This window comes from Stomoxys calcitrans, chromosome 3 (assembly GCF_963082655.1).
Source record: "Stomoxys calcitrans chromosome 3, idStoCalc2.1, whole genome shotgun sequence".
Classification (NCBI taxonomy): domain Eukaryota; kingdom Metazoa; phylum Arthropoda; class Insecta; order Diptera; family Muscidae; genus Stomoxys; species Stomoxys calcitrans.
Genome location: NC_081554.1, coordinates 7,349,576 through 7,359,272, shown reverse-complemented (window position 1 = coordinate 7,359,272; position 9,697 = coordinate 7,349,576). Strand labels below are relative to the sequence as shown.

General features: G+C 35.0%; 1 protein-coding gene across 2 annotated transcripts in view; it reads left to right on the top strand.

Moving 5' to 3' along the window:
- The first annotated feature begins 3,216 nt into the window (after positions 1-3,216).
- LOC106090335 (alpha-tocopherol transfer protein-like) overlaps positions 3,217-9,697 on the top strand; it is a 32,100-nt gene continuing 25,619 nt past the window's right edge. Inside the window, exon 1 of one of the 2 annotated variants that reach the window (XM_013256491.2) lies at positions 3,217-3,455. The gene's annotated coding sequence lies outside the window, so the exon portion shown is untranslated. Of the gene's footprint in view, positions 3,456-8,525; positions 8,639-9,697 lie in introns of those variants that run through there. The other variant, XM_013256493.2, reaches the window with a different exon arrangement.

Genomic DNA, 9,697 nt, shown 5'->3' with positions numbered 1-9,697 from the left:
CATATAAACCGATCTTGGATCATGACTTCTTGAGCCGCTGGAGGGCGCACTTCTCATCCGATTTGGCTGAAATTGCATGAGGTGTTTGGTTATGATTTCCAACAACTTTGCTTAGTATGGCGCAACCACCGTAAATAACCTGGTATAGCTGCCATATAAACCGATCTGGGATCTTGATTTCTTGAGCCTTCCGATTTGGCACAAATTTTGTACAACGGCTTCTCTCATGACCTTCAACATACGTGTCTAATACGGTCTGAATCGATCCATAGCTTGATAGAGTTCCCATATAAACCGATCTCCCGATTTTGCTTCTTGAGCCCCTACAAGGCGCAATTCTTATCCGAATGAACTGAAATATTACACAATGACTTCTGCAATGTTCAGCATTTAATTCATTTATGGTCCGAATCAGACTATAACTTGATATAGCTCCACTAACATAACAGTTCTTATTTATTATTGTTGGTTTGCTTTAAAAGAGATACCGCTCAAAGAACTCGTTCGGCCCGGCCGAACTTCGAACGCTCTTACTTGTTGTTACGAACTAACAGTTATTAAATTAGCTTACTTCCGAACATGTTGTTGTGAACTCAAGAAATGTAAATTGTAAATATTTTAGTTAATTATATTTGAACTAAAATTCCAAATTTCTTTAAATAGTTCATAAAGTAATAAGTTTCAGAAGAGGTATCGTGGACGATAATATGCTTCCACCCATATTTGATAAAGCCTTGCATAACCTAACATAACCTGAAAATTTAACTATTTTATCTTTACTCATGAAAAGTTAGGTTTATTTGCTCAAAGTTAATTTTCTAACCCCGTAGGAATTTTTAATTAAACGTGAGTAAATATTATGAAGGCCTACTAAATACTAAATTTCTCATCAACATTCCATTAAGGAACAAGGGATACTTCTTTCATATCAATGAGTGCAGTCCGATTAAAGTTTAAGCTCAAAGATAAGGGGCCTCCTTTTTTATGTAGGGTGCGAACGGCATGTCGCATAGCGATACCACTTAGTAGAGAAGTTTTAACATGTCAGCATACCACACAAATGTTGCCAGCGTTAGCAAGGGGATAAAAACCGCTGAAAATTTTTCTGATGTTCACGCAGGGGTTTGAACCCAGGCGTTAATCGTCAAAGGCGGAAATGTTAACCTCTGTGCTACGGCGCGGAAACAGACCTCAGTTCTTTGATTTTCAATGTGGTCTCTCAGGCCTATTGCGTCTTCTACACCCAGCAAACACTGTCTGCTGATATAAAATTAATTTTTTTTTTATCTTTTGTATGAATAAAATCATCAATCAATCAATTTTTTTTTGAACTTCTAAAGAACAATAGAGGCGTATGCTGCACATTAATAAAAAAAATTGCCAGGTTTAGGCGTCAAAATTATAAATATAATGGTAGTATTTATTTTGTCTGATGTTATTTAAATTCGTTTTAGTAAATTCTGGTTGTAAAACTGAAAGCTGGAATATAAAATTTTTTGAAATATTTATGACATTTTTTGAAAGCAGCAGAAAATGTTTGCTACGTTTGCACAACATTGCTACTGTCCCATTTTCAGCAGACTTTTTGCGGTTACAGCCAACATTTTTGCTGTTTAAATTGACAAATTTCTCTGAGTGTAGCATTAATCTTTCCATTTAGCATGAACTTCCAAATGACAATGTTAGACTATCTTCAGGATGCACTTATAAAGTGAGTTCATGCGAACAACTGAGTACAATTTTTTTATTTTTTGTTTAGATTTTCCAGTAAATCTAAATGTCCAAAACTTAATAACACAGCTGTGATTTTTTTCTTAAATTTTAATAAGATGTTCCATTTGATCCGGTATACCACACATAAACAAAAAAAGCAGTGTTTCAATGAAGAAAGTACAAATATAAAACACATTTAAAGAAGATAAGTCGAAAACAAAGTTAATTTCTTAAACCACTTTGACACTTCAATTTACGGTATTTGCACTCAAGGTAGTTTCGTTAGAGGTAGTTTTTGGTTGTTGTGCTAATGACTCCACCACTTAATTGTACCATGGAGTTTCTTCAACCTAAGACCTTACCGCTGGCAACAGTGCTTCGCACTCGACCACAAGTGTCATCTCAGGTATCCAATCCGAAAACTCCCGCCATCCTATCATCGCCTCGATTATCCAGCGATAGTATGACCTGATTATATAATAGTCTCCAATGCCCTAGTAGGAGTGAACTTTAATTAAATATGAGACTTCGGTTCTCTGCCTTACTTTAAATTTAACAATCGGCACCCATTTCATACACGACTTAGATCATTTCCATTTTCGCTAACACATATAATGTATGACCATATCAAACAGTTGCCTTAGGAATTGATTATTTTCAAAAGTGCAAAATAGATTACCCGCTATTTCAAAATTAGGTTATTAGCAAAAATGCTTCAATGTTAGGTAAATGGGGCTAATTAGTTGTTGATCATGAATAGCAATGCATAATGAGGGACGGCATAAACACATATGAAAACAATTGAATTTATTATAAAACATCCAAATCTACTTCTGGGTGAATAATGCAATACTCATTTCCTAAAAAGAAACAAATCGTATGTGCGAAATATTTAAATTAATCCTTGAGCTGTTGAAGAACTTAACTTTAGTAAATTGTTTTTCCTTTTTTTATGATGTTTTAGAGTCTTTTATATGGGTCAAGGTCTGATAAAATTTAACATAATATCTTTTAATACTCAAAATATGAACTTAGTACAAGTTCACTTCGTACTTTAAATAAAAAAAAAATCAGCTGACGAGAACCTTCAATCCGGATTTAATGAGCAGTGCAAACGGGGTTTAATATTCATTAATTTGTCTCATATGGAGAAATAACCATTTAAATGCTGTACAGTGTTAAGTGTTTCCTTGATTCTGTTTAATATTTAAGATTCTATTTAAGTAGAATATATTGTTAAATACAAGATTTATTAGTTATTTATTATTTTTACAATCTTAAGATTGTACGATATATCTCATGAAATGCGTTCGTCAGTTGAACTACGTTAACATGAACTTTTTGACGAGTGTGGCAGCACTGTTGTAAACATTTTATCCGTTATCGCTCTTTTAAGCTGAGGTTGACTGAGTATTTGAGCCAAAGAGCAAGTAGATATTAAAACTTAACTCAAACGTTGTTTGTCTACGACATTTTTGGTTAATGCTTTTTTGCCTTCATCTGTTGCGGTTTAATAGAGTAAAACATCAGTTACTTGCTCGCCATAAATGCGTTAAGATCGTTTCGGTGTGTTCGGTCGGAAACTGTGAGAGAATTGTGTGTTTCTGCTGTGTCCGTAAGATCGGTTGTGAGTGGTTCTTTTTTCGTGATTCAATAAACAAAAACAAAAAAGGGGATACCAAATAATATCCAGAACAAATTCTCGATTAAAAAGCATTTATCGTTCTGCTCTATTGTCATAGGTAAGTTACTCGTTTAACAGAGTGTTGTAGTGGAAATTTAGAAAATTAAATACATGACGCTACCAGAGGATTATCCACAAAGTAGTATGAGTAGGCAAGAAACCAAAGTAACCACAAAAAACATTGCCAAAATAATTGTTTTTTTTTTGGTTTGGTGGGGTTTACGAAACTTCCGCCAACCAAGAAAATGATTTTTTCCACTTTGCAGTTGACAGTCAAACAAATATTGTTGTTGTTGCTTTTTTCATTAAAATGTTATATGTTATACATATACGAGTTCGAAGTGTTTTGCTTTTGAAAAATGTAACATTAAAATTCAAGTGTCAAAATTTGCCGCCGCAATTACATAGAGTGCCATACCCCGTTGCTCTTCCTCTCTCACTCTCTCTCGTACCCTTTATTCATCTGCAAGTCTTGTGTCATGAACTTTTTACAATTATTTACTTTGCATACAAATACTCGCTGTTGAGAAATAAAACAAATAACAATGACCAGTCCGTTGGCGTGTTTTTTGTGTGTGTTTTTATTGCTTGCTTTTGTATATTTCTGTTTTAATTGCATTTTCCAAAAACAAAGATATTCGTAGTGTAATAACAATGATATTATGAATAATAAATAAGACTATTGGAACGTACGGACGGACCTTAGCGGTTAGTTGGCATTCATGCAACTGAAGTTGTGAAATTTCGAATGTTCAGTTGTAAAATATCGCTAGCACGCATGCGCACAGTGTTACGAACAATGTTAGCAAAGCTGTCACAGGTTGTCAGGGATGTGTAATCGCAGAGACAAGTAAGAATGATGTGTAAAGTGCAGGATGCGCTAACAACGTGAAGTCATGCGAACAGCTGAGTACAAATTTTTATCTTTGTTTAGATTTTGCAGTAATTCTTAATGTCAAAGGCTTGGTATCACAGTTGTGATATTTTTCTAAAACCTTAAAAAGGTGTTCTATTTGATCCGATATTCCACACATAAGCATCAAAACAGAGTTGTAATGATAAAAATACAAATATAAAAATCATTTTTAGAAGATAAGTTGTAAAACAACGTTTATTTCTAAAACCACTTTGACATTTCAATTTGCGGCATTTGCCACTCAAGGTAGTTTCGTTGAGGGTAGAATTTTGTTGGCGTGCTAATGACACTACCTCTTAATTGTACTATCTGTACAGTGATTGATCGATCTGTGTGTGATAAGATACAGTCGTCACAAAAAAAAAAGAAACAACAAATGCAGATTTATGGATGGGAAATCATCAATACCTGCCGATCAAGTTTTGTTTTGCTTACATTGCAAAAATAAGTTATCTAGACTTAAAACAAAAAACTTCTCCCCAAAGAGGTGTCGCACTGTGGCACACCATTCGAACTCGGCTTTAAAAAGGAGGTGCCTTTTCTTTGAGCACAAAACTTGAATCGGACAGCACTCATTGATATGAGTTCCTTCGAGTTTTAAATAAAACTCAAACGAATCATTTAGACCGTTTTCCGATTTAAGTTTAGGCTCAACGTTAAGCTGTCTACCTCCACAGTGAGAAACAATTAAGTTATTTGTATAATTTCTATTTATAAACAGAACCCAAAAATTTAGAATGATATTCATAAATGGTGATCATAAACTCAAATCTGGAAATCGGTTTATATGGGACCTTTATCAGATTATAAACAGTTTTGGACCAGAACTCATCGCGAAACATTTTGCGACCAGAAACCAATTAATATGATAAGTTTGTGTAGAAGCTATGGAGACCACCGTAGCGCAGAGGTTAGCATGTCCGCTGAACGCCTGAGTTCGAATCCTGGCGAGACCATAAAGAAAAAATTTTCAACGGTGGTTTTCCTTTCCGGTATGGATATTGGTTATAAGTCAGAACTAGCATTTTTGTGCAATTTTTAGTCAAATATGATAAGAATTGCTGTTTCCATAGGATTAAAGGTCAGATCTGAAAATGTGTTTATATGGGAAATACACACAGGGTAGCTGTAAAGAAGTGTTACCATATAACCCTCTTTTTTATGTGAACATACTTTTTATTGATTCATTGCCTGCAAGTAATTTTAATTTCAGAACCCATTCACTTTTGCTCGATATGACCACCTTTTGCCTTGAGCGGGTCAAAAAACGCGTTGCACGAATGAAAACTTCTCGTATTTTGAACCATTCCCGTGCAATGGCATCCACACGAGCACATTTTTAAGTTCTTACCTTGCTCTCCTTGCTGTGTAGTCGAAATGAAGTGCAGAACATGATTTTTAAGCTATTCTTGGCTTAAATATGCTTTATGTGAAGGTGCCGAGTCAAGATGGTAAATCCATGTTCTACGACCGAAAGGTTCAAGTAGGTTTGTAAATAAAGGAAACTTGTGAAATGAACCTGCTTTAAAACTGTATTACGTTTTGTGAATATTCGCATATATGTTTGGGAATTTACGAAATGCTTAATTGGGAAATTTTTCGCGTCAGAGGACATGATGTTTGGAAATTCACCACGTTCTTTCAATCGCAACTCCTTTGCTCTTTCGAGTTTATGTATTATTTGCGTTGGTGTAAGATAATGTGCCTTTTGGAACTTAAAAAGCTCCAGTCAAATATAAGGCAGTCACACTATTACGCTTGAACTCCATCTCGTTTTTGGTGGCCTGTAAACAATACAATGATCTGACAAAAAAAAAAATATACATCGTGTAGCTGCATAACCAGTTTGACAGTTAAACCAGTGTGAACTTGAACCGAACCACCTCAGTATGAGGGAGTCTTATGTAGCTCATGCGCCCTAATTAAAAATTGCGGAGTGTATTCAAGCTTGTACTTCAAATGGCGGGAACGGTTGTAATTTGGTGTGGGTATTGTAAGGTAAAAACGAACTTCAAATGCCGCATTTCAGGCAAATTGGACAAATGTTTAGGTTTCTAGGTGCTCCAGAAGTCAAATCGCATTGATAAGACCCATTTGCCTTACCCAATGGCCTATATCGATAAGAAGTTTTTGTGCAAAATTTCAATTAAATGTCGGTATTCTTTCTCTAGCTAAATAATCAAACCCTTTCTATCAAAAATCCAGTTATGAATCCCTACCCCAGGTAGTATATTGTTCAATCGATATACATAAATAGTTTTATCGAAAATATCCTATTTAAACAGATGAAATGATGATTATTTGAGAAAGACCTTGAAACAGCCTCAGTCGCATAAGCGAAAGTTTGTTTGTTTATATTTTCTCTAATTTGTGTCATTTTGACAATCTTAATATTCATGGGGCCTATACACCTTTTGTTTGCGGCAAGTGACGCTCATTGGTGTATTCTTCGGTTTCTTTAGGAAGTTAGTAGAAACAGTCTTACAACAGGTCCTACTAATTTGGTGTTACGGAAAATGGGCGATTTTAGTTCGCTGATTTAATCATGTAAAAAAGATGCTTGAGTGCAGGGATCACTTAAGAAGGTAAAGTCACCAGCCCAGCTGATGAAACCTTCCAATGTCGCAGTTGTATTCAACACTCACTAGAATGTCAAAAAGGTTTGCTTGGGTTTAAAAGTGAATTCGACAGTGTACAGAAGTTTGACAGCCTAGCAGGAATTTGCGACAACATTCCTAAAGGGTTGTATCGTTGATTGTCATGGCGAAACAATTAAATTAAATCCATCTTGGTTGATTTTGGGCAAGTGATTTAATCTTCTTAAGTGAAACCAGCTTAAGTTAGTCGAATCACTCATATGTGTGACACAGAATTAGTAAAACTGGCTGTTACTCTGTTACTTCTACAGTACAGAACTTCGGTACTAAAGTCCAAAACAGAATGAGTGCTTCGAGCTTTGTTTTTGAGCGTTTCGTTGAAAAATGCAAACAAATCATACAAAATCAAGGGTACAAAGTTAACGAATTTTCACTTTGATGACTGAAATTCAGCGTCGTTCTGCACTTGAAGTAGTGTTTTTAGGCGTCAAAGATAAAAATTGTTTAACGTTGCGCGTTGCTTGGGATTTGGGGTATTTGTTTTTGCAGAGTTGTATTTTTCAACGCTACGCTCAAAAACAAAGCTCATTTTGTTTTGGCCTTTACGAACTCGTGAGCAATTGGCATGTTAAAAGGTATGTCTCAGACAACAGGCCATGTTACTCGCACTTACTTGACTAAACCCAATAGATCGCTGAACCCAATGACAAATTCTCCAGCTACCTACGTACTCAGGATTCAATGAATAAGGTAAAGCCAAGCGATCAGCCGACATAAAATTTTTTAAATTTTTGTCACATTCATTCTTTGTTTACGTTTTCTTCTGATTGATGCCATTTTCAATTCGCAGATTTGACAACCTTAATGATGTTCATGGGGCTTATCCACTTTATGTTTTCGCAAGTGACCTAACCTTCTATTTGTGAATCCTGCTATGTACTTTTTATACTAAAGCCGTTTTCCGTTTTATTCACCATTTTGTCATCTCTAAACATTTTAATTTGGTGTTTTAGACTTCCCCCTTACTTTTAAGCCATTTTTGGACTAAAACAATGAAACCACTGTGCTTGCCGTTTGAAGTACTCACATGTACGGGTATAACTACTTTGTGACCATCGCACACATTTGGTCTGATTAAGCCATGTCGACCTTATTGCCAAGACACGTTTTAGATGGCTGGTGTTGGTATGGTATATTTGGAAATAGTCTGCCGTCCGTTTCCACGTATATAACATAGTACAATGATTTTGCGTCTAATATTCTATACCATATAGCAGACAAGCTTCATGCTTCATTCATAGGGGCCTATATGTTAATTTGTTGTTATTGTATTCTTTAATAATCTAGGCTTACTATCGCTTTCAGCAAAAACAAACGCAGCGTAAAGAAGAGAGAAAAACAATAAGAATAAGAACCAGTTTTATCGGTTAGGCAATTGGCGATTTTCAAATACTAAAGCGATTTAATTGACTTTGTCAATACTCACATATACTTATTTGACTCCATGAGCACAAGCGATCAGTTCATAGTCATCGCATCCAAGAGTGCTAACAGACGCAGTTCAGTTTGGTCAATCCAGAGCAAATGATAAACACCCTATTACCTTATGAAATTCAGAATTAAAAGCTAACATAATTGTCTCAAACGGAAGAAGTTTTATTGAAGTGAAAATGTCACTTAGAAACTTCCCCCTCCATAAAATCATCTGATTTCCATGATTTGGTGATCGTAAGTACGAATATCAGTAAAAGTTTGTGCAAATTTGCAAAAAATTTAGAGGTTTCGCCAGTAAAACTCATTTACAATGAGGGTTCGCTTAGTTGCTACCAATAGGAAGTACCTTATCATTGAGCTAAAACTTAAATCGGACAGCACTTATATAAATCCCAATGGGTCACTCGGCTTACTCGAGCATTTCTTTTTCCACTATGAAATCAGCTGCTTTTGATATAAAGACTAGTACTGACTTCATTCGAAGGTAAGTTCCTATTAAATTAAGCAAAATTCAACGCACTCTATTCTTCGCCAGAACATTTTTTTTTTTAATAAAAGTAGGATACAAAGTTCAGATTTCACAGTGAAATTCCATATAAAAAATAGTGAAAAAATCTATGAAAATGTAGCTCTTCTACTCCTATTTTTTGTGATAACACAACGTGTACACCATAACTTACCAAAATAATGATTGTGGTAAAACATATGATGGGAGGGTTGCCTATATGTCTTTTTATTGCACAGGGAACAGGGAAACAATTTTTTGTGAAAAATTTCCACAGTGAATTATCTTAATACCTACCTTAGATGCGTTTTGACAGTTGTTCGGCCGAAAAGTCGGTACTGGGTTTAAAAGTGAACTAAATCTCCTATTACAAGCATGTAGATGTCTTACGACATGTCTCTTTTTGTATTCACATGTAATTGAAAATGTTTGTCAAAATTGTCAATTTACATACGATTCATCATTTTTGCTATTTCGCCTGAATGTTATTTTCATAAAATTTGATCAAAAGTTTTTGTATGCGTAATAATTGGTTAAATCATAAATTTGTGAAAACAATTTAATTTGGGACTGCTTTCATTCGACTGACAACAAAAACAGCTGATTTCTCTATATCTTTTTGTCAGAAAGAATAGAGACGCTCTAATCGAACAAATTACATGTGCTATTTTGAAAAGTGATTTTCATGTTAGTTCCGTTTGTATCACACGTCATGTACAACTCAACATGTGCTAAATATGAAATGTCATAAGACAACTACATGCCGTATTATATAGCCTTAAGTTTTG